This window comes from Rhineura floridana, chromosome 9 (genome assembly GCF_030035675.1).
Source record: "Rhineura floridana isolate rRhiFlo1 chromosome 9, rRhiFlo1.hap2, whole genome shotgun sequence".
In the NCBI taxonomy this organism is placed as follows: domain Eukaryota; kingdom Metazoa; phylum Chordata; class Lepidosauria; order Squamata; family Rhineuridae; genus Rhineura; species Rhineura floridana.
In genome coordinates, this window is record NC_084488.1 from 51,832,497 (window position 1) to 51,857,146 (window position 24,650).

Here is a 24,650-nt window from a genome sequence, read left to right on the forward strand (position 1 = left end):
TGGGTCTTACTGCTGAGTGAACATGCTTAGGATCACACTGATGTTCAAGAATCATGGATGCCAAGTATAATTCAATGCTGAAAATGCTTCTTCCGTATCACAAGTGCAAACATTAATGGATGCCAAGTGATATGCTACATACTATAATTCAATGCTGAAAATGCTTCTTCCGTATCACAAGTGCAAACATTCCAAATTGCTATACGTTTAGCATTTGCCATCCATGTTCACAACCGAAATTTTTCTTCAAGTCAATGTAAAGAGAAATGCATTTGTGTGTTTTCTATTTTATTCAGCATTAATTTTTTTTTTTATCAAGGCATCACCACACAGAAAATGCCAAGCAAGTCCAGGCTACAAAGTTGCTTATTTTGGAAAATGAAAAGAGCTGAAGCTATCACTGGAGGCCTTTTACAGAATACAAGTCCTGTTATAAACCAGTATGTAATTGTCAACTGATTGGAGGGAACAGAAAACATTTGGGCACCAGGGATATGTATTTCATTTTAAAACTCTAGTCAGCCTCGCTATAAATCAGACACCTCCTGAGGTTACATTTGTAAGACTGCTATGATAGGATAGCAGCCTAAGAGACAAGTTACAGTTAAAAAGGGGGAAAAGGACATAGGGTTGGCCTGGAGACTGACTCTTGGCCTCCAGGACTGGTTAGGCCTACCACTCTGGAACTGGTGTTTGCTGGACTGGGAGACAGGAAAAACAAATACTCTGGGAAGTCAAAAGCAGTATTAACTATTTATCTTATGACTCAGAGAACCAAATGAGCTGTCTCAATATCTAAAACCTCCAGGGTCGGTGCAAAGACTTGCGAGAGTAACTAGAAACGTTTGCTTTATCACTTAGGTATTAATATTCAAGGAAAGCACTGAATACATTCTGCTATTACTACAAAAACTTCTGGCTTCAATCTGGTAGTCAAACTAGGCAAGACATAGGTGATCTGATGATCTCAATTCTATTTAAAATTCCTTTAAAGCAGCTGTGCCTCAACCCCACAAGTTTATTAGGGAGACAATGCTGGGAGTGATAACCTTCCCCACCAAATGCCATCTACTAAATGTAATTACCCCTCAAACTGTTATTTTCAACAGAACAGAAAACAGTGGATCTTACTTCTGAGTGAACATGCTTAGGATCACACTGATCCTATTATGGGTGCCCCATTATGGGTGCCTGTAGGTTTTATCTAATAGGGAAAATAGCAGCTTGAGGAGAAAAAGCTGTTTAAATTTGGGGGAAATTACAACAGGAAATAAATTAAACCCCCACCCCTCAGTACACTGTATCAAACAAAGATGAGATAAATTAGAGAGATGGAAGATCTGATCACGGATCTCCAACATTTCATGTAATTTAACTATTGGAGACATGGGTCAGGTCCAGACAATCCTCCAAAGCACTGCTCTTCAACCTTGGGTCCTCATATGTTATTGGACCACATCTCCCATCATCCTTGGCCACTGGCTAAGCTGGCTGGGGTTGATGGGAGTTGTCCAACAACATTTGGGGACCCACGGTTGGAGAACAGTGCTCCAAAGGATAGCTGAAGACCATGGTTTGGAGGATCAGTAACCAGCAGTAATGACCCTTGGGACTACATACTCCATCTTCCCCTTCCTCTGGGCATAAGGTGAAAATATCACACAAAAACAGGGGATCAAATACAGCCATAAGAAACACACAAAAGGAACAACAAAAAAAGCTGGACTGACAATTCCCAATGTGTTGCCAAAAATGTTCCTTAAATCAAGGGAAAGTTAGCTGTAGTCTGAAAAGTCTTACTAAGCAGTTACTATTATAAAAGAAGTTTTTCATAATGAAAATATCATTTTTCAAAATGCATTTGGAACTACCAATCTGTGCAGCAAACTTTTTTCTCTCCAAAATTAGAAGTTAGTGACAAACTATAGTATGCTTTTGCTTTACACAAACTTTATATTTTGCCCATCAGAATCAAAACATGGTTTGAGATCCTTGTTTAGAGTAAACCATTGCCCTCTTCAGGCACTTATTGCTCCCCTGTTGCCCAACATGGGAGTGGAGACACACTGAGTAGCTCCACCCCATAACATCTGTGCTAATAGCACAAATGTAGCAACTTAGCCTTTGCAGATACAGCTGTAATTCCCAAAGGCTTCCATGCAATCTGGAACCCTCCAGGCTGCACAGAAGCCTTTGTGTGTGCAACTGAATGGGCAAAGATTCCATTACTACAGATATTTGTGCAGATGCTAGGAGTAGGGCTACTTGGTGCATCCCTCCTCCCATGTTGAGCAACAGCTGAAGAGAGTTCATAGGACGAAACGGCAAACTATGCTTTGTTGCTAACTAGAAGCTTCTTACTGTTCACTCTCATAGTTGAGTTTTTCAATAAACATTGCTGAGGCCAACTTTATCTTTGGTACAATGCATTACAGTATATAAGAGATGAGCGGTTCATCTTACTCCACTTTTCATTCAAAAACTATACATTCAGGGCACCCAAGCTTCTGTCGCTATTTAGTTTCAAAAGATTTTGTTTTCACCACCAAAGTCTCCTTTCTAGGAATGTCCATGAGCATGAAAAGCAATTTGGTGTTATTCTCAAAACATTCATATAAATAATAGTAAAACTATGTTTATAACACATCAATCAAGTCTTAAGTTGAAACAAAACTTGGACCGAAATGGTGATGAGTGATAGATGATGCAACTATTGTTCTGTGCAGTGTTGCTACAGTTCCCTGCTGAGCCTGAAGACTTGTCCCTTGGTAGGTTTGTCATGGAGGGGGTCGCAGCAGAGGGGAAGGAATAGAAAACATCTGTTAAAACGAACTGTAATGGAAAAAATGCAACTGGCTTCTCCCCTCTCTTCTATTTTAACAGTGGATTACACAAGTTTGCTTTCTATATATAGCAGCCAAAAAGAAAAACCACATTTTGAACTATCTCAAAGATGCTGTGCAGGAACTCTTTATTTTGTGTGAATATTAAGTTAGACAAATTCATTTGTGACTACACTTAAAGTGTCTTTTAGCCTAAATGTTAATCACAGGCTTGCCTGCACGAAATGCTGAAATCTGAAAAGTTCAACATTTTAAAGGTTTTCAAAACTTGTTTAAATTGTGTAAGGACAGTGCTTACTGTGTAAGCAGCCATTTAGTCACTTTAAGTTAGAAGAAGTGGGTCATCAGTTCAAGCCAGGAAGTGACAGGCAACATCCAAGCAATGTTTCATGTGTAACACAGGGTCCACTCCACCCCAATACAAAAGACATTGAAAAACTGGAGTATTGATCTGTGTCCTTTAACTTCTTTAGGTTCCTTTGTTTAAGCTCCTGATGTTTCTGCATGCCCAGTTTGTATTTATAGACAGATAGGGCAACATGGCATTTATGTTTATTATATATACACACACTGGCACCATTAGGGCTAGAAAAGCAGGTCCAGGTCCAGTGCTACTCAGAGTGGGCTCTGCTTATCAGAAGGGGGAGTGATTGGGCTTTTTTTAACCTTTAAAAGAAGGGGATTGCACTGTTCACAGCAGAATGAGTCCCTCTATACTCTGGAACCTTAATAATTCTGGAGCCACTTCAGGAAGAGAGACTAGCTGGCTTGCACAATTCCTGGATCAGCTTCAGAGTGATGAAATACCATTATTGCGTCATGTCACTCTGAAGACCTAGGAAGTTTAGGTGTCAACAGAGGAAGCAGACATAGAGGGGCTGTTGCTGTTGTGAATGCCATGAGCTCCTTTCTTTTAAGTTAAAAAAAACAGACAACCCTCTGCCATGTTGTTCATTTAAGGTAAGAGGTGAGTGGAGCGCCAGAGAGGGGGCAGTGGAGCAGAAGAAGGGGCAGAATATCATCAGCAAGGATGATCTCCAGTTTGGTCTCAGCTTTTCCTCATGGTAATAGGCTTGCAAACCCAACCTGGGCTTGGGTAAAGTGTTCCCTTCTCATGTGCTTGTTCCCTTGGTGATGGGTCAGAGACACATAAATGGGGAATGAGAAAGCAAAATGAGAAAGTAATGAGAGAATTGACTTTCCCAGAAAATATGATCTTCTCCCCTCAAGGACACATGAAAAGGATTTCCAAAGGAACGATTACTGTGAGAACATAAAGTCTATGTTCAAGATTTAGACAAAATGTCAGTGGAAGATGGTCCATTAGGACAAATAGGGCACTATCTCATCAACTTCAGTCTGCTATCAGCATGCACCCACCTGCCTGCCTTCTTACAACCAGACTGGGGGGTGGGGTGGCCCTGGCTGTCAGCTTCCTTCTTCTTAGTCTCAGTTTTGCCCGTATAGAACTCAGCAGGGAGGAGGATGGGGACAAACCTAGAATTGGCTCTACATGTTTATTGGCTCTGGCTCCACTTAATGCTCGCCTCCCTGCCTTCCAACTTGTCAGTCCTAATGGGCACCAGCCACAGCTGTAAAAATGTACTACTATTTTCCATTCATGACAACGCACTTTTAGGTTACTTCCAGATTGGCCAAAGGTGATGCTCACCAAATTTGTAGACAGCACCAAACTGGAAGCCAGAAATAGGATTCAAGATGATTTTGACATAATAGAGAGCCAGACCAAAATTAGCAAAATGAATTTAATCAGAGATAAATTTCTGCATTAAAGTAGCCAAAATCAGGTGTACAAAAGGATGGGTGACACCTGACTAGACAGCACTAGCGGAGAAAATAATTCACTAATAGGCAAAAAACCTTGTGGTTTAAGAATATACCTATAGTCCACAGATATTTCTATCAAACTTTAAAAAGCAGGGAAATTGGGCAGCTATAGTGAATGCACCAGGGGAGCAGGAGACCTGATCTCCTCTCTGAGATATTGTACTGCCCTACAAATTTGTCAAAGTGCAAACACAATTTGAGTTGGTCTTTCACAGTCCAATCCACTTCCTGTGTAGCTTGGAAGAATTTGGTAACATGCCCGACATTATCATTGAGTTCAATGTAAAATTTCTTAAATTAATTAAAAATCAACCACACATTTTTTTAAACTTTTAAACTGCAGAAGATGAAGGTCAGAGTATGGGGCAAGGTCAGTAATAGGATTACAGGTACTCAGTGAACACAGCTGATTTTTAATTAATTTCAACTAATTATGGGAACTCTGACAGAATAAAGTTCAAAAGGGGTCTGGCTTCCCCCCCTTTTTTTTACTCTTTGAGCTGTCATTTCTCTCTGACTGTTTTGTGTATTGCCATGAAAATGTAGAGGATATTTAAGCAAGTGTTTCTGAGTTCAGGACTATAAGTTTTGTAAGTGTTTGTTTTGAAATGAGCTTATGGGAAGGATCTGAATGGCATGGGGATATTTTCAATTTAACATTGTGGAATGTGAAAAATCCATGCTGGCTATAGTATACAGCCACTCTTGTGACTGTATAATATAGGTATTTTAGTAGACCACAAGCAAAAACATTAAAATATTAATTTTATAACCATATTATTATTTTAATAGTATTATTTTGCTGCCTTGTTGTTTGCTGCCTTTGGGTCTCCTTTGGGAGGAAGGACAGGATAGAAATAAGAAGGCAGTGCAAGGCAGCAGCAGCAAAAAAAATGCTAATGCAGTTGTAGGCTGCATCAATAGAAGTATAGTGCCCACTTCATGAGAACTAATGGTGCCCACTCTACTCTGCTTTGGTCAGACCTCACCTGGATGGAGAAGTGTGTTCAGTTCTGGGCAGTGCAGTTTAAGGTTATCAGCAAAGTGGAACAATGTCTAAAGGAGAGGAAAAAAGAAGATGAGGATCTGGAGACCCAGTTCTAGGAGGAAATGTTAAAGGAATTGGGTATGTTTAGTCTGGAAAAGAGATGATTAAGAGGCAACATGATAACAGTCTTCAAATAGCCGAATGGTTGTCATATAGATGGAGCAAATTTGTTTTTTGTTGCTCCAGGGGGCAGAACTTGTACTGATGGCTTGAAAGTATAAGAAATGAGATACTGACTATAAGTTAGGAAGAACTTCCTAATGGCATGAGCTGTGAAAGATGGTTGACTCCTTTTTTAGAGACTTTTAAGCAGAGGATAGATGGCTACCTACCAAGGGCGCTGAAGTAGTGGATTTCCTGCACCAGCATCGACAGGAGGTTAGACTAGATTCTCTTAGAGATCTCTTCCAGTTCTATGATTCTCTTCTATGAGAATTCAGACACATGCACCCTGGATGTAATTTTCCCTTTGAAAACCTTTTATACTTAATCCCCAGACTGCTTTTCAAAGCTTCATTAGTTAGAGTTTAGAATTTTTATGTGGATATCTTTTGAGAGGAGAAGCTATAAAAATTTGTGAATGCTCATACACATATTTGGAACACAGCGCTGATATAGTAGTCATGTGAGCATCTGTAGAAGAGCCTTTTATTATATGTATATCCCATCTCATTTGCACTATATCAATTCATATATGTTTGTATTATTTTAAGATTAACTGATGCCAGAGTTTGAGCCAATTCTGTGAGATTCAGTTCAATCACTCAACTGGCAAGTATTTTGATTTTTCATCACCATCGTTGCTTATTCTGATTATACATATTTTAAAGTATCATAGAGAAATATGCAACTTTTACATCTTTCCATAAGAATGCAATATAATTACAAATTTATGCAACTGTGAAAGAAACCCAGTGCTTCAATTTAGGACAGGCTTCAATTTAGCAGGCAACATAACTAATGGGAAAATTAGACAAGACAAGAAAGGATAAAAATGATACACCATCATTGTTTTCATACAGTACCCATCACACTCAGAAGCAGTGTTAGCATTTAAATTTGGAGACTTATGTTTCCTGTGTTTTTGTGTTGTGTAAATATTAGCAGAAAAGTAAATTAAGTTTGAACTGTACAATTTTCAGTGGTGTGTTCAGCAGTTCTAAGATACATTCAGTGCAGTTGGAATGATACGTCAGTGGTTAACTGAAGTGACTTAAAATTCAGCCCCTTAAGCAAGCCCTACATTAAAATACCATCAATTAGACATTTCCAAGAAATGGTGTTTAAGTCTGAAATGCCAGCAATCAAAACAATACTCTTAAATATTCCCCAAGTTGGCGTGACTTCCCAGAACACATATTTCAGAAAAGAAAGGACTTTAAAAATACAGCAGAGATTTCCTATAATAAATTGGTTTCCTCAATAAATGGGTTCTCTTTTCCTATTTGGGGCCAATGTCAGACTCACTCCTGAAACAGGTGTATCCTTAATAGCCCTTCAGATTGCGTAGTTTTCAACATACAGAGAAGGCAGGCCATGCATGCAAATGCCATGAAAACACACATACAGACACACACGATACTGGTGTTTTCTGGCATGTTAGGCTTGTGTATACAGTAACACACAAGCCTAATGTTCCTAACAATACCCACATTCCTAACAGTGTGTTCAGTTTTAAAGACTATGCTAATCCCATGCAAAGCAATTTTCCTACAATTGACTCTGACCTGGTAAACCATGAAGTCCCCAGTAGGAAAGAGTGTTCAACTAAAGGCAAAGCTTCCTGATTAAAATTATTTCCCAAGAATGCTATTTGCCCCATGGGGCAGAAAATATAGGTCCCATGTTTTCACCTATACAAGACAAATAATACGTTTGGATCAGGTAGAGACTTAAATCTTTAACATTAAAACAAAAAGGGACGTTACAACAAAAAAGAGATTGTGAAGAGCTCCAAAAAGGTCTCTCCAAACTGAGTGAATGGGTGGTAAAATGGCAAATGCAATTCAACGTAAACAAAAGTAAAGTGATGCATATTGGGACAAACAAATCTTAATTTCACATATATGATCATGGGGTCTGAACCAGTGGTGACTGACCAAGAATGAGACTTTGGGGTCATAGTGGATGACTCAATGAAAATGTTGACACAGAGTATGGCAGCTGTGAAAAAGGCAAACTTCATGGAACAGGTTCAGAGGACAACAAGGATGATCAGGGGACTGGAAACAAAGCCCTATGAGCAGAGACTGAAAGAACTGGGCATGTTTAGCCTTGAGAAGTCTGAGGGAAGATATGATAGCACTCTTCAAGTACTTGAAAGGTTGTCACACAAAGGAAGGCCAGGATCTCTTCTCAATCATCCCAGAGTATAGCACACAGAATAATTGACTCAAGTTACAGGAAGCCAGATTTTGACTGAACATCAGGAAAAACTTCCTAACTATTAGAGCAGTATGACAATGGAACCAATTACCTAGGGAGGTAGTGGGCTCTCCAACACTGGAGGCATTCAAGAGGCAGCTGGACGGCCAGCTGTTAGGTATGCTTTAAGTTGGATTTCTGCATTGAGCAGGGAGGTTGACTTGTTGACCTTATAGGCCCCTTCCAACTCTACTATTCTATGATTCTATGCTAGGGAACATCAGGAAAAGAACTTAATATAAAGGTGCCAATATCATAATGCCATTATACAAGTCTATGGCACAATTGCATTTGGAATACTGTGTACAGTTCTGGTTGTTGCAACTAAAAAGAGATATTGTAGAGTTGGAAAAGGTTCAGAAAATGATCAAGGGGATGGAGCAATTCAACAATGGAGAAAAGTTGCAGTAATTGGGGCTTTTTAGTTTTGAGAAAAGCCGAGTAAGAGGAGTGTATAAAATTATGCAAGACATGGAAAATGTGGAGAGAGAAAAGTTTTTCTCCCTCTCCCATAATACTAGACCTTGTGGACATCCAATGAAGCTGAATGCTGGAAGATTCAGGACGGACTAAAGAAAGTACTTCTTCACGTAGCGCATAGTTAAACTGCGGAATTCGCTCCCACAGGAGGCAATGATGGCTATGCATTCCCTCCATAGTCAGAGGAAGTATAGAATCATAGAATCATAGAGTTGGAAGCGGCCTTGTAGGCCATCGAGTACAACCCCCTGCTCACAGCAGGAAATCCACAGCTAGAGCATCTCCCGCAGATAGCTGTCCAGCCTCTGCTTGAAGACATCCAGTGAAGGGGATCCCACCACCTCCCTAGGCAGTCGGTTCCATTGCCAAACTGCCCTTACTGTCAAGAAGTTCCTTCTAATGTCCAATCTGAATCTACGCTCCTGCAACTTAAAACCATTAGACCTAGTCCTACCCTCTGGGGCAGCAGTGAACAAATCTGTACCCTCCTCTATGTGACAGCCCTTCAGGTACTTAAAGAGTGCAATCATGTCACCCCTCAGCCTTCTCTTCACCAGACTGAACATGCCAAGTTCCTTCAACCTTTCCTCATAAGACTTGTTCTCCATACCGGCTATCATCCTCGTCGCCCTCTTCTGAACCCGCTCTAACTTGTCTATATCTTTCTTAAAATGAGGCGCCCAGAACTGAACGCAGTATTCCAGATGAGGCCTGACTAATGCAGAATATAGTGGGACTATTACTTCCCTCGACCTGGAAACTATAGCTCTGTTTATGCAGCCCAAAACCATGTTTGCCTTTTTTGCCGCAGCATCACACTGCTGGGTCATGTTCAACTTGCGATCCACTACAATTCCAAGGTCCTTCTCACACGCACTACTGCTAAGCCAGGTATTTCCCATCCTGTACCCGTGCATTTTGTTTTTGTGGCCTAAATGCAGAATCTTGCATTTGTCTTTATTGAATGTCATTTTATTAATTTCAGCCCAATTTTCTAGTCTATCCAGGTCCCTTTGGATTTTATTCCTGTCTTCCATTGTGTTAGCTATCCCTCCCAGTTTCGTATCATCCGCAAACTTCATAAGGCTTCCCTCCACTCCATCATCTAAGTCATTGATAAAAATGTTGAAGAGTATCGGCCCCAGGACAAAACCCTGTGGCACTCCACTCGAGACCTCCTTCCAGTCCGAAGCAGAGCCACCGACGACCACTCTTTGAGTACGGTTTTCCAACCAGTTGTGAATCCACCTGACAGTATTTCCATGTAGTCCGCATTTGACTAGTTTGCTAATCAAAAGGTCGTGGGGGACTTTGTCAAACGCCTTGCTGAAATCTAGATAGATGACATCTACAGCATTTCTACCATCTACTAAGCTAGTGACCCGATCAAAAAAAGAGATGAGATTAGTTTGACAGGATTTTTTCTTGACAAACCCATGCTGGCTCCTTCTAATCACAGCACTGTCATCTAGATAGTTGCCAATGGACTCTTTTATTAACCGTTCTAATATCTTTCCCGGTATTGAAGTCAGACTGACCGGCCTGTAATTCCCCGGATCTTTTTTTTTACCAAGAGCGGGATGACGTTTGCCCGTCTCCAATCCTCCGGCACCTCTCCCGTTCTCCAGGATTTCTCAAAGATGATGGCAAGAGGTTCTGAGAGTACATCCGCAAGTTCCTTCAATACTCTGGGATGCAGTTCATCAGGCCCTGGAGATTTGAACTCATTTAGGTTAACTAGGTATTTCCTGACTATCTCCTTATCAATCTTGAACTGCAATCCCGACCCCTTACTGAGATTGCTACCGATGCAAGGTTGCACACTGTTCCCTTTTTGGGAGAAAACGGAGGCAAAATAGGCGTTGAGCAGTTCTGCTTTTTCCTCGTTATCTGTCAACATTTTGCCATCCTCATTGAGCAGCAGTCCCACTGTTTCCTTGGTCTTTCTCTTGCTTCGAACATATCTGAAAAAAACCTTTTTGTTGTTCCTCCCTTCCCTCGCCAGCCTCAGCTCATTCTGGGTTTTAGCTTTCCTTACGCTATTCCTGCAAGCCCGAGCCGCTCGTCGGTACTCTTCCTTGGTGATGCGTCCTTCCTTCCATTCTTTATACATGCTCTTTTTTTATTTTTACCTCCTCCACCAGTCTTCCATGTAGCCACATTGGCTTTTTCCGATGTCTTCCATTTTTCTTCCTCTTTGGAATTGTTTGCGATTGCGCTTTTTGTAATATGTTCTTCATGAACTCCCACGCTTCTTGGGCTCCTTTTTTCTTTAGTCTATCTAGCCACGGGATCCTACCCATCATTTCCTTGAGCTTGCTAAAATCGGCTTTCCTGAAATCCAAGGTCCATGTTTGACTATATTCTTCTTTGGCTTTCCCCAGAATCACGAATTTCAGCATTACGTGGTCACTTTCCCCCAAGGTACTGACCGCTTTAATTTCCGTGACCAATTCGTCCGTGTTAGTTAAGATCAGGTCCAGGATTGCCGATCCCCTTGTTCCTTCTTCTACTTTTTGAAAGAGGAAATTATCAGCAAGGCCCATCAGGAATTTGTTGGAGGCTTTGTGCTTCGCAGAGTTTGTCTCCCAGCAGATATCCGGGTAGTTGATGTCCCCCATCACTACTACTTCTTGCCTCCTTGAGATTTCAGAGATTTGTTTGAGAAAGGCCTCGTCTACCACCTCTTCTTGGCCAGGGGGTCTGTAGTAGACACCTACTACCATGTTGGTTTTATTTGTTTCTCCATTTATTTTTATCCAAATGGTCTCTACCGGACCCCTTTGTTCGCTCTCTTGGATTTCCATAGAGGTGTATTTGTCTTTGACGTATAACGCTACTCCCCCTCCTTTTCTGTTGCTTCTATTCTTTCTGTAGAGTTTATTTATTATTTATATTTATTTATTAAATTTATATACCGCCCGACTAGCAATAGCTCTCTGGGCGGTGAACATAAAATAGCATTAAAATACAATGAATAACAAAATAATATATCCTTGAATGGCTATATTCCAATCATGGGAGTCATCCCACCAAGTTTCTGTTATCCCTATGATGTCATATTTGCCTTGATGCACTAAGACTTCAAGCTCCCCTTGCTTGTTTCCCAAGCTCCGCGTGTTGGTATATAGACACCAGAAGTCTCTTTTGTCCTGATTGGATTCCTCCGTTAATATACCGTGAGCTTTGCCGTGCATCCCTTTCTCTCTCCCAGTGTCTGCTGTACCCTTCAAATTGTTGCGTTTACAACCCGCTGTCTTTGGATCGGTAGTTAAGCTATCATCTCCATCCCCCAGAGGCTTTAGTTTAAAGCCCTCTTGATGAGTTTTGCCATACTTCTGCCAAAGAGATTCTTCCCAGTCCTCGGGAGGTGCAGCCCATCTCTTGCCAACAGTCCCCCCTCCAAGAAGCTTAGACCATGGTCCCAGAATCCAAACCTCTCCCGTCGACACCATCTGCGTAACCAGTCGTTGACCTGCAGTATCTTCCTTTCCCTTTGTAGTCCTCTATCCTTCACGGGAAGAACTGACGAGAAGACCACCTGCGCCCCCAAATCCTTGACCTTCCTACCCAGAGCCTCATAGTCCGAGGCGATCTGTTCCAAGGTGTTTCTGGCTGTGTTGTTCGTCCCCACATGGATGAGGAGAAAGGGGTACCTATCTTGTTTCCCAATGAGCCTCGGCAGGTTGTCAGCGACGTCCCGGATGCGTGCCCCAGGGAGACAACAGACTTCCCGATTCTACCCCCCTGAGCAAGTATGCTTCCAAGTACCAGTTGTTGGAAACCGCAGGAGGAGAGTGTGTTCTTGTGCTTAAGTCCTGGCTTCCTATAGGAATCTGCTGGCTACTGTGAGAACAGGATGCCAGATTAGATGAGCCACTGGCCTGATCCAGCAAGCTTTTCTTATGTTCTTACGACATAAAATCAGGAAAAGTAAGAGAGAGACGGGACCTCCTCTGTTAGCACAGCAGCCCCAGTCCAAATCCATATCCCCATACAGCTGCTATTTTATTTATTTGTTTAATTGTTATACCACTTGACTGTAATAAAATCTCAGTGTGGTTTACAAAAAATAAATACTATTAATACTGATAAAAAACAACCGCAGAGGAGACTGGGACACAACTTGACCCTTGTCCTAGACATGGATGGCACCATGGGCAGGTTTAGTACCCATCTCAGGTAGGGCCTTAAAGTTTACCTTTCATGTATTCATATGGAGAAAAAGAAAGCAAAACCCAGATTCAACCAATAGTGGATGGTGCAGCCTCAACCAGCAGGCCCCCCCAAATATTTTATCTATGAATACTTCAATCCCTCCGCTCTCTTCCCCAGGGATCTACTATAGCACGCACGCACGCACACACAATGTGTATCATAAGGGTGGAAATTTTGCTAGGTTTTAAAAAATTGATCAAATGAACCTGCTGTGATGGGGGAGTAAACAGCATAGAAATGTGCACAAGGAAACACTTAAGTGTTTCAGCAATCAGCTAAAACATAAAACATTTTTAAAAGTAAGCACACCTTGATTAGTCTCATTTTATTAGGAGATGCTTCCCTTTGCCCTTTATACTATATCCGATGAACAAGAACACAAATTGCTAAGACATATCTATCAGTGCATGAGCTGCGCCTTGAGATTTGATCAATATAATTTCTAGTACACCTAAATAAATGTAAATGTACTGCCTTCAAGTCAATTCCAACTTATGGCGACCCTATGAATAGGGTTTTCACAAGGCTGACAGGTAGTGACTGGCCCAAGGTCACCCAGTGAGCTTCATGGCTATGTGGGGATTCAAACCCTGGTCTCCCAGGTCGTAGTCCAACACCTTAACCACTATACCACACTGGCTCTCATCAAGTACACCTAGTAGACCCTTAAGAAGAGATTTTATTGGGCAGAGGTGGCTGCAGTAGAGACAAGGTGGTAAAAAGCTTCCAAACCATGTTAGTTTGCCAAATTTTAAAACCAGCTTTAAGAACGTAACAGCAGCTGTTTGATCAGACCCAACATTCTAAAACTTCTCAGCATTCTGTTCTCAGTAGCCAGCCAGGTGCCTATCGAAGCCCACAAGTAAACAAAAGGTCAATAGTACTCTTCTGCTCATATTCTGAGCAGCTGGTATTTAGAGGCATACTGCACATTCAGAAATAGAATATAACCATTGTGACTAGCAGCCTTTGCCAACCTTATCCTCTATTAATTTGTCTAATCTTCTTTCAAAACCATCAAAGATGGTGACCATCACAACATCTTGTCGGTGGAAGTTCCATAGTAACTATGTGTAGTGTACTTCCTTTGGTCTGTTCCGAATCTCCCACAATTCAGTTTCACTGGATGATCCCAAGTTCTAGTATTATGGCAGAAGGAGAAAAACTTCTAACCACTTTATCTAGATCATGCATAGCTTAATAGACCTGTACCATGTCCCCTTTTAGTAACCAAAATATCTCATATGTATAGATATCTTTCCTCATGGTCTAGCCCCTTATTCATTTTTCAGCTCTATATCTTCTTTGAGGTGCTGTGACCAGAAATGTACACAGCATTTCAAGTACAGTTGTACCACATATTTGTATAAATGCATTACAATATTGGCAATTTTGCTTTCAATCCCTTTCCTAATGATCTCCAACATGGAATTTGCCTTTTTCCCAGCCACCAGGCACTGAGAGCTTTAAATTCACAGAACTGTGAAAACTGGGGTGTAAGGGGCTGTCTTCTTCCAAATGGGCTTCTATCCTGTCCTGATTCTGATTTCTGGTTGACACCTAACACAGTGTTACCACATATATAAACAAGTTCTTGTTGTTATGTACCTTCAAGTTGATTACGACTCATGGCGACCCAATGAATCAGTGACCTCCAAGAGCATCTGTCGTGAACCACCCTGTTCAGATCTTTTAAGTTCAGGTCTGTGGCTTTCTTTATGGAATCAATCCATCTCTTGTTTGGCCTTTCTCTTTTTCTACTCCCTTCTGTTTTTCCCAGCATTATTGCCTTTTCTAGTGAATCATGCCTTCTCATTATGTATCCAAAGTATGATCACCTGAGCTTCATCATTTTAGCTTCTAGTGATAGTTCTGGTTTAATTTGTTCTCACACCCAATTATTTGGCTTTTTCGCAGTCCATGGTATGTGCAAAGCTCTCCTCCAACACCACATTTCAAATGAGTTGAATTTTCTCTTATCCGCTTTTTTCACTGTCCAACTTTCACATCCATTCATAGAGATTGGGAATACCATGGTCTGAATGATCCTGACTTTGGTGTTCAGTGATACATCTTTGCATTTGAGGGCACCTACAGTACTTTTGTCAATATGAGTACTGGCACCTTGTTGTTGTTTTTTTACTTGTACTTTTTTGTACTTGTACTTTGACCCAAGGTTTATTTTAATGTGCAGCTAGACACATTTTGTGCAGTGTGAAATGTTTTTGCATTTGAGCATATGGAATTTAATAAGGAGGTAGGTAGTTTCTAAAAAAGAAATAGATGAGAAAAAATAAAAAGAAATAGAAAATGAAGATAAATACTGGTTCCTTTTAAATCTTCGTAACCTCATGCTACTTGTCAGTGCTTTTTCAGTAAAAAAAAAACCAAGGCACCCACAGTACTTTTGTCAATATGAGTATTGGCACCTTTTTTTTTTTTTACTAAAAAAGCACTGACAAGTAAGGTTACGAAGATTTAAAAGGAACCAGTATTTATCTTCATTTTCTATTTCTTTTCATCTTTTCTCATCTAATTCTTTTTTAGAAACTACCTAACTCATTAAATTCCATATAGTCAAATGCACAAACATTTCACACTGCACAAAAGTTTTTGACACTGCACAAAATGTGTCTAGCTGCACATTAGAATAAACCTTGGTCAAGCATTCAATCAGATAATTGATCCTTTCTAATTGAAATGTTGCTATTGCAGGTTGCTGATTCATAGGGTCACCATAAGTCGTATTCGACTTGAAGGCACATAAGAATAACAATTGAAATGTTGATTTGGTAACCTCATCTAAGACACAAGTGACAATTATAATTTGGAGACCCAGGCATATCTACATAAACTTATAAAGGGGGTTTATATCCGTTTTACATGGCTTCCCCCAAACAGCCCCGAGAACTGTAGTTCCCAAAGAGTCCAGGAATTAAGCGATCCACAATGTTCCTTACCCATAGAGAATTACAATAGCTAGGATTTTGTGGGGAGAGGGATTCATAGTTTAAAAGTATAATGTAGATATATGCCATTAAAGATTTTTTGCTCAAGAGCAATTTACTAAGATAAATTCCTTTAGGCTGAATAGCTAAGAACTTAAGAGCCCTGCTGGATCAGAGCAAAGGCCCATCTAGTACTAGTACTAGAGCTATAGCACACTCCCACTTCTGATCCCCAGCATATTCCCTCTGATACAGGCCTTAATATAACATCGTGACTAGTAGTGATTTTGTTATTTTGTTACATTGTCATATGCTGCTGCTGACGGGCCTGGTGATATACTTACTCTACATGGCGACGGGGGAGGGGGTGGACCATTTCTGCATACCATTCCTCCCTTCAAGTGTCTGTCCCACTCTGAAGCCTGCTGATTGCCTGTGCATGTTCGCATAGGACATACACATTAAAATTTGACAATCATTTGTGCAAGTCACACATATGAAACATTTTTCACACATAGGGTCTATGCACTTGAGACACACACATATGGAAGTCTGTGGAGCTCAGAGATGGGACAGGTGTTTGCAGGGTATGGGCCAGCCAGCATCTGTTCCCCAACCTTTTATTTATTTATTTTATTGCTTTTATATCCCACCTTTCCTTCAAGGAACTCAAGGTGGCATACATGTTTCTTCACCTCTCAGTTTTATCCTCACAACAACCTTGTGAGGTAGGTTAGGCTGAGAGACAGTGATTGGCGCAATGTCACCCAGTTAGCTTCATGGTCAAGTGGGGATTAGAACCCTGGTCTCTCAGGTCCTAGTCCAACACTCTAACCACTTTGCCACACACTACACATAGAAGTACATTTTATTTATTTATTCATTCATTTCATTTATTTATCACTTTTCTTTCAAGGCACCCAAGATAGTTTACAATTTGATATATAAACACAAATAAATAGTTCAAACTATTCTCAAGCTGAGTTCTGGAACTGGTGTCACTAGTTCCCTGGTCTCGGAATTGGTCCATCGTTGCATAGCAAACCAGAGATTTGCAGCTGTCATATCTGACTGTGTACTTATATTTTTCCTACACGGAAGCAACATCCTGAAGGAATCCACTGTGCGACGCTGGTATCAACTGCAGCAGCCAAAATACAGTTGGCAAAACTGTGAAATGTCTTGCACACAGTATTTCTATTTCTTCCTGTACCATGTTCAGTAACTTAGGGAAAATATCACATATGATGCAACCTATAGCATTTGCCCTTCTCTGCTGATCTTTCTCCCTGAAGATCCTGCATGAGCTGTAATCCAGGATCTAAAACTGCTAGAAAGAAGCAAGGGGGAAGGGCACCATAAACACTATGATGAGAAATGTTCCAATATTCCAAAGATGTAAAGTTTCCCCACTGCATCCTATTATGAGTGCGTAGTGGACTCCTCTATGCTTGCTTTATGGAATCCAATACAAGCAGGGGCAGCAGATGACTGTGCTTATTATATTACTAGTCTCTTGCTTAAGTCAATTTAAAAAAAATAAAAATATTTCCCCATGTTCCATATATCCAATTCAGCCTTCTTTCTCTTCAGCTTAGGCAAATACCTCAAAAGAGGTTATGCTAAGAAATGCAAACACTTCTGATATTATACAAATAATACAATAGATGAGAACTGATTTATTTTTGTTGTAAAATGAAACTGTTATTTTTTAGTAGCAATCTAATTGAAGGATTTGGGCACCTTAGTCAAATGTTAATTTGTATAGTAGGAGGGCAAACAAAAAATGAAGTTTGTATGAATGTTGGCTTGGAAGCAAGCCTTGGCAAGTTTACCAGGCCTATTATTCCCAATGAATATTCATGTGATTCTGTGGAAACTCTGATGCTACTACCTGATGGTGAAAAGACCTCAGGCAATGGCACTTTTTATGCTTTAACTAATCAGTATGTTACTAAAGTTGCAAGCTGCAGTAATTTGTGGCGAGTGCCTTACAGTCCTTTATACTAAATTAACATTCAAATTATACGGAAGTATTTCCCCACAGCATCCATTCCCAGGTTCTGTCATTCTCTCCTCCTACAGCTGACTCTTCAGTGATGGGAGAAAACCTGTTAGCACTAAGGGCAGGCTGATTTTAGCATCAGCGTGTATGCAATCGCAGTGCTAGATCCAGAAAATACACTGTTGCAGAAACAATCGAGAATAATAGCAATTGCTTATAACAGCTGCTTCAGAACTAGATGCTGCACATTTTTGCTTCAATTAAGTCATACTGTGCACATTGATATTTACTGCCAGGTAGGGGTGGCTGAGAATTTTTATTTTATTTGTTTTGCAAATACCAATCTGCTCCGCACCTCCTGGATTAATGTGTGGACAGGAACAAGGTTTGAAGTCTTAACTTCTCTAAATTTTGTGATGCACTTCTTAAATTTGAAAAAACATTGTTTAAAATGTGTTTTTATATAAAATATGCTTAGAAATACTATTTAAATATATATTTAAATGTTAATTTAAATATTGATATTGAAATGGGACAGGACAGACTTATAAACATATTAAAAAAAACACAGACCAGAAATAGACTTATCCATGAATCTGTATCTCCAAGTAGCTGTATATAAATTTGCCACTTGAGTTACAGTTTTTGCCTTCTGGAAGATTGAACTGAAAAGCTAGTTGCCTCTGTGCAATGCAGGTACAATTGATATCAGTTTTGATCAATTTGCTTGTGATGTATTAGTCTGTTAATGTAAGTGCAAGCACATCTTTAAGATGTAGTAATTTAAAAAGAAAGAAAAGAAATACGTGTTACTGCTTTGCTTATCCTATTCTCAGAAGTGCATACATTTATTAAATCCATAAATGAACAGCATACTTTTACGATCATGCAACCCCTTATGAACCTACTCATACGTTGAGAGCTTTCTCTGAGTCCCTGCTCTGTGTACGTCCATAATCTGAACCATGGTGGGTGATGATGCAGAACAGAGCCTTCTTTGATAGGGCACCAAACTATTGGATTTCCCTTACAAGGGGAAAATCCCCACATACCTTTTGCTGGCCTTCAGATGGTAGTCTATAAAAGTAGTCTATAAACATACTCCAGACTTTACGATCAGCCATTTGAATGGCACATTCTTCACTGGGTACCAGATTACTTATGCTGCTTTCACTTTTGCTACTTTCTCTACACACTTAAGACATCAAATGAATTTTATATGGTTCTACTCTTACATTTTCCAACACCACCATGAATCAACTATTCATTAAACAATTCAATATATTGAATGCTGAATTGTGTAATTTTATGGTGAATATGTCAATTCAATAATGGGGTGTTGCATTTACTAAACACTCTAAGGCAAGCTTGACTAGTAGAAATAAGTCTGTGTTTTCTCCTTCCGTTATCAATTTGTAATAATAATTTTAGATCTGGCCATTTATTTTGCATAGTTTGTTTCTTGGTTTAAATAAAAGGAACAGCCACAAGCTACTATTTCATGCCAGTTTCTACAGCAGTGACTATCAGTATTTCCTGTATCTCAGAGTAACATTCTGGCAACTGGGCTCTGTATGTGGTATTGCAACACATTCTTGATGGATTACATCCAGACTAAATTAGCTGTGCTTTAGTCATGGCTAACTTCAATGTCATTGTTTCAACAGAATTAAAAAACATGGCTAGGCTGCAGTCCTATACACACTTATCTGTAAGTTGTTTTGAACGCAGGGGGACTTGCTTCTGAGTAGACGTGTATAAGACTGCACTGTTAGTCTGAATCAAACTCGATGTACATTCATTTTAATGATGTCTTCATCTTATAGACAGTCTCACAATAACAGAAATATTGCTAAATCAACAGTGAGAACAAAAACGTACATGGATGCATTATTATTTCTTGTGGTAATTGCACACAAATGTCAGGGTCCACTTTCTTAACTATTCTGTGCTCAGCAGCAATTGCCAATGACTAACTCAAGCGTTTAGACAAGTTTCTTGAGGTCAAGAGATTTGCCAAAAGATAAACATTTCCTTATGAACTGCATTACAGACATCATCAGTTACTCATCCTAGCCTTTTCATGGTTAGCATTTGTCTAGTTATTCACAGGCTCTTTCACCTTCCCAAAGGCCATCAGGGAAGGCCAAATACCAATAAGACACACAGCATAATCCCTCCCTCTCTTCCCCATCCATAAAATATAAAGTGATGTGTGTGTGCACAAGTGCGCTCTTAGACTTTTTTGATAGATGACAGTATTGCAGTCATTGCTATTTGTTTCTCTAAACCATGCCATAGTGTAGCACAAAACACAGAATATTTGGTGCCTTCATCCAAACGCCTTCTAAAATACAAGACACACCCATTCCTATTTTTAGAGTGGAGTTTTTCATATCCCTTCATCTAACGCTGATCTAAACGTTCCAAAAGCAGACATTGGTTTCTCTTTGAAAGCCAATGCATCTCTTTGCTTTCCAAGTTTCTGTAAACACATCATTATATTACAAAGGGGAGAGGAGGCAAGCTTTACTTTTCCCAACATTCTTCCTAATTAGGTGCCTGCTGCCAGGAAACTTTCACATACTTTCTGTCCAGTTCGACCATTTAAACAAATGTCTACTGCAGTCAGCAAGATGGACAACCAGGGAAAAAAAGGTAGAGGCAACTGCTCTGCAATTCACAAAACTATCCAAGAGTACCACTAACACAAATTTATCTTAACTCTCAGTTTGAGATATCTGACAAAAAGAAACCAACAGCAACAGACTACACCATTTAACATTCCCCAAAGGCATTTTGCGAACTGAACCACCAGGATCCTAAATATTTTGGTGAGTTTGCTAATGACCCATAGCACCGTGAGAGAAAGCCTGGTAAAATATCCAAAATCCTTGAGGTTATGGGCTGCTTACTTAACTAAACACTTCTGTACTGTTTGTAAAATCATAGGATTGTTTTGAAGATTGGCCCCAACTCAAAACTATGCATTGCCTTTTTTTGTTTTTGATATCCTCACTGAAACTTTTAAAATTCTTTGCACTAGAAAATATGCTTACCCTGACCTTTCCTTTTTCCCCCCAGGGGTATTTTTGTTTTAAAATAGAAAAAGAATGTTCTTCCTTTAAAGTGCAATTCTTTTTAAAAAAATCAGAAATCCCTGCCTATGTGTGAGAAATCACACATGAACATAGACCAAAACAGCTGCCGCCACACTGGCATCCCAATTGGACTTGAAAAAACTAAAGCAATGCCAAAGACTGCAAATAACCCAGGGCTACCAAAGCATGTCTCCAATTACAGAAAGATTAACTAATACTGTAAGATACACAGAAAGAATCCATACGGAGAAGAGTCTAGCATAGCTAGCTGCATAAGCAATCACATTACACAATCATGTGTATTCAGTTACATTAAATCAGCCATCCTCTAGCCCTCTGCTCAGCATATTTATTTATCTGATGCACAAAAGGCACACAGCACACACAGAACTACTACACATCGCCCTCTCACCTTATCTTTCCTGTGTCTAGTTCACACCACTGTGCAGCTTTTCCACATGAAGCAATAAGGCAGACCAGCTGCAGTAGTAATACCAGCACTTTGGGAACTGAAGTGGAGTTGAGCAGGTACTCAATAATATATACAGATTAGTCAGAGGAGAAAACACCAACTTCATGACTCAGTGATTCTTCACTAAAGCTTTCTAACTCTAGCAATTTCACAATAAGAGTCCCTCAAAGTTCCTGAGAATCCAAGCAGTCAGTTGCTAAAAAGCAATGTTTGAAAGGAGGGGTGGGAGAGAATACTGTCATATTCTTTCATTTCTTCTCGGCTCCTCTTCTTTAGCCACAGCCTGCTAAAGTTCTCTCATTGTCTCCATAGAGCAGGCAGGATTTTGGAATTTTTAAAATGTCTCCATGATGGGCTTCTGGCTATATGGTAGCATGCTGTTTTAGCAATAGTCTCTTTTCCACAGTGCCTTTGTGTCTGTTTCCATTAAAAGTTACAGAGAAATCTTCTACTTAATCAAGCATGAGTAAGAAACAGCCTGGGTTCTGTGGCATTAGTGTATTTTAAAACGACAGCAATTTAAAGAGTTTTGCTACGGGTTCTGAAGCAACCCTTACAGCACACAGAATGAAGATTACATTTTCTTACCTGTCACATTACTTTTTTTCAGCAGAACAGAGTGGCAGAAAGGAAATGCATGGCATTAATTTAATGCCTATAGGAATTATCCTCCAATTAAAAATTTAGTGCAATCTATATATATTTACTCATAAGTCAGTCACAGGGCCTTATTCCCACAGACATATATTAGAGCAGAGGTAGGTCAAAGGTACCGGTAGATCCCTGGATGAGTTGGAATAGATCCATAAGGGTTTCTGGCTCTCCTTTTTTTAAAACATCAGATATAACAAAAGGGTGCCCCCCTTCCCCTTATGCTTGGGAGAAAACTAAAAGTGGATTTGTGTGTGAAAGGACTTTGAGCTCATCTCTGATACTGAAAATAAATTCTCGGGCTGAGCATTTGCTTTAACTACTTGAACTACTATTTTTTCACTTTGTTCCTTTTGGAGGATCTCAAGAGTTTTGTAAAAAAAACAAAAACAAAGATCCACAGGCCTGAAGAATGCCCACACCAGTGCTAGAAAATTCTTCAGTTTTCCTATATTCATGTATCAGTCACCAAAATGATTTACCCTAAAGTAGCCTCATTAAAGTATATGCAGCCTTCTCCAACCTGGTGTCCTCCAGTTTTTTTGAACTACAACTCCCATCAGCTACAGCTAGCACAGCCAAAGGCCAGCGATGCTGGGAGATGCAATCTAACAACATCTGGAGGACACCAATTTAGTGGTCTGTAGGACAGGTCAGACCAAGGACTAGAGACTTTGGTTTCAAAAACAGTTTGACGTTGTGATAAAAAAAACAATCTTTGTTTGATGAAATCATCATGGTGCTGCCAATCCAGCACCTGGATGTGCAGAGGACTTGCTATTTTTGACAGGTAAGCAATAAGTTTAGACCACAAATGGGATAATTATTCCATGGTGGCGCCTGTCAATATGCCAACATGCATATACTGTAAAAATATACAAGTATACATTGTTCAAGATAGACCAACATTATGAAGATGCTTATTTTAACACTTTTCCCTAACAATAAATGTGATTAAAAATGGAGAACAAATAATGGTCTGCGGGTAGGGCATTGGAATTGGACCTGGCAGAAGCAGGAATCTGAGGCATTAAACGAGGAAACAACGTTATATTTGGAAAATGTTTTAGGAAGAGTCTACATACTGGAAGCGCTGTATAATTATATGAATGGTAATACTAACAGAGATCATTCAAATTCTCAGATTAAGGCTGCAGTTTTACCTTAAAGTAAGTACCCGTGAACTTAATGGGGCTTACTCCTGAATAGCCACATATGGATTGCACTGCCTTTTTTTTAAATCTGCCCCTTCCCCAAGGCTTAACAATAGGTAACTAAATTTAACAACAACAACAACAACAACAACAACAACAACAACAACAGCAGCAGCAGCAGCATTTATATACCACCCCATAGCCAAAGCTCTCTGGGCGGTTTACAACAATTAATAACATTAAAAACAAATATACAAATTTAAAAAACACACTTTTAAAAAGCAATTTAAAATACATGCTAAATGCCTGGGAGAAGAGGAAAGTTTTGACCTGGCACTGAAAAGATAAGAGTGTTGGCGCCAGGCACACCTCGTAAGGGAGATCATTCCATAATTTGGGGGCCACCACTGAGAAAGAGCTCTCCCTTGTTGCCAGACTCCCACCTTCCCTCCAAGTAGGCACTGGGAGGAGGAGCTTGGATGTTGAGCGTAGTATACGGGTGGGTTCGTGTCAGGAGAGGCGTTCGTGTCAGGAGAGGCGTTAGGTATTGTGGTGCCCAGCCGTGTAAGGCTTTATAGGTTAAAACCAGCACCTTGAATCCAGCTCGGAAACATACAGGCAGCCAAGGGACAGAGATGGTTTCAGGAGAACCCTGATCCAATGTAAAATATTGGATTAAAACCGGATTAAGAGCCAGTGTGGTGTAGTGGTTAAGGTGTTGGACTACGACCTGGGAGATCAGGGTTCAAATCCACACATAGCCATGAAGCTCACTGGGTGACCTTGGGCCAGTCACTGCCTCTCAGCCTCATGAAAACCCTATTCATAGGGTCACCATAAGTCTGAATCAACTTGAAGGCAGTGTATTTACATTTTAAGATAGTTTAAAGATACTAAAGTCCCATCCCTTTATAAGTTTAAACCTAATATTATAAAGGCAGCCAGAATAAAATAGTTAAAATACACCGGAAAGATATTAAGACTCAACGTTTGGTAAGTGTCCAGAAGAGAAAGAAACATCCATGGTGGAGGGATAGCCACAAAAAGCTTATACATCAACGGCAGTTCTCTGAAATTGGTAGATGAATGGTAAGAGGGTGCTTTGGGTTGTTCTTTCAGATTATTACGAACACACTGGATAAAGTTTGTCGTTTAGTGGTAAACACATGAGAACAGTCCCAGTTTCAATCTCTGGCATCCCCAGGTAGGGCTGAGAAAAGCCTGGAGAGCCACCTCCAGTCAGACAGTACTGAGTAAGGCAGGCTATTGGTATGACTTGGTATAAGGCATTTGCCTAAGTTCCTCAAGTATGTTGGACCCATAGTATTAAGGGTTTTGTAGGCCAAAATGAGCCCCTAAGGTACAGGAAGTACTGGTGCAGTGTGTTCCAAATGATAACTATGATAATCCAGTCCCCAAATATTATTAGCTGTGGAAAAAGCCCAGTGGCTGCAGAAA

General features: G+C 40.1%; 1 protein-coding gene and 1 long non-coding RNA gene across 9 annotated transcripts in view; one reads left to right on the forward strand and one right to left on the reverse strand.

Moving 5' to 3' along the window:
• The window catches only part of PALLD (palladin, cytoskeletal associated protein), a 331,056-nt gene that overhangs the window by 83,446 nt on the left and 222,960 nt on the right, over nt 1–24,650 (reverse strand). The window contains exon 1 of one of the 8 annotated variants that reach the window (XM_061584134.1): nt 21,328–21,440. The exons of 6 other annotated variants lie outside the window; for them this stretch is intronic. The gene's annotated coding sequence lies outside the window, so the exon portion shown is untranslated. Of the gene's footprint in view, nt 1–21,327; nt 21,441–24,650 lie in introns of those variants that run through there. One more of the 8 variants, XM_061584132.1, reaches the window with a different exon arrangement.
• The window catches only part of LOC133364082 (uncharacterized), a 33,663-nt gene that overhangs the window by 4,695 nt on the left and 4,318 nt on the right, over nt 1–24,650 (forward strand). The gene's annotated exons all lie outside the window — the stretch shown is intronic.